Source organism: Apaloderma vittatum, unplaced genomic scaffold (genome assembly GCF_000703405.1).
Source record: "Apaloderma vittatum isolate BGI_N311 unplaced genomic scaffold, ASM70340v1 scaffold43308, whole genome shotgun sequence".
In the NCBI taxonomy this organism is placed as follows: domain Eukaryota; kingdom Metazoa; phylum Chordata; class Aves; order Trogoniformes; family Trogonidae; genus Apaloderma; species Apaloderma vittatum.
The window spans coordinates 8,571-9,844 of NW_009733246.1; positions in this window are offsets into that span (position 1 = coordinate 8,571).

The window sequence follows — 1,274 nt, forward strand, 5'->3', positions numbered from 1 at the left end:
CCATACAGCTGTGCTAGCAGAACTAACTGGTTTAGGCTAGGCATGAAAAGGTGACCAGGTTTTGCAGCAACCACAGGAATGAGTTCAAACGTAAAAACGAAATACAACGCCCCTTACAGGTCTACTTTCAAAGTTCCAATACCATCAGGATGACATATACTGTTAATGTATTATTGTATTGTAATAGCTGCACTTTTTTTTTTTTTGTGTGTAATGAAGAAAAGTTGAAGCTGTGTTATAGTGGATATGGTCTTTGTGACTCCAGTTCTAAGTCATGCTAGTTTTACAGTCTGAGCAGAGGTTTTATCTAACCTTGAAGTATTGAGTGTGAATCTTGTACTGGCAAATGATGAGAGTTAGTGGCAGAACTGAAAAACTGAAATTCAGTAATGAGATGTTATCAGATTTGAAGCACATTATTCACTTGGAGTATACTGTTTTCACATGGTATACTTCTGTGAAACTGTTTAGGAACAGATACCATGTCCCCATGTGTTGCCTGATCTAGTCGAGATGTGGCATCCCTGGCAGCAGGGAGGCTGGATTAAAATGATCTCTAAGGTCCCTTCCAGTTTAGGCCATTCTATGAAATATCTATGAAATATGAAATAAATACAAAGCCACTTGATTGTAGAAAACAGTTCTTAAAAGAAAAATCTGACTTGCTGTCAGAAGATGCTTCTAATTTTTTTTAGAATGTTCTCAAAACCTTGCTCAAGAAAGATGAGCCTGGATTAATTAATACATGCGCAATAGCTATTTTACATGGGAATTGAAAACACCTATAGGGCAAAATCCACCTAGTTAGAGAAACAGTAAGTTAGAATGGGAGAAAGGCTGGAAAATAGGTTAACAGGAGTAAAGCAACATCCAGGAAAGCCTCCTATTTTGTATGTTCATGTAATAGTGGGTACACAGTATAAAATTTTAACCCTGGATGGTGATTTGAAAAGCTAGTAGACAGAGTTGACACACTGTGTGTTTTAAGATCTGTATGCTGACCATTTTTTACCTAGTTATTTTTAACTGACATTTATGAGTTCCTGATCGTATTTTCCAGTATTTTTCTCCTTGGTCCTGTTTGCCGGTAGTAAATAAACAGGAACAAGTCGTCTTTAAAACGTGGCTCTTGATTAGTTTTACGCTCAGAGATGAAAACTGTGGGTTGTATCTAGACGATTAGGGAATCACTTTGTAGGGTGCGTGGAGAGGTCTTTGGGACGCGGAACATGTTTGAGAGATGCTCTGGCCCAAGCGGTTCATCGGAGCACAAT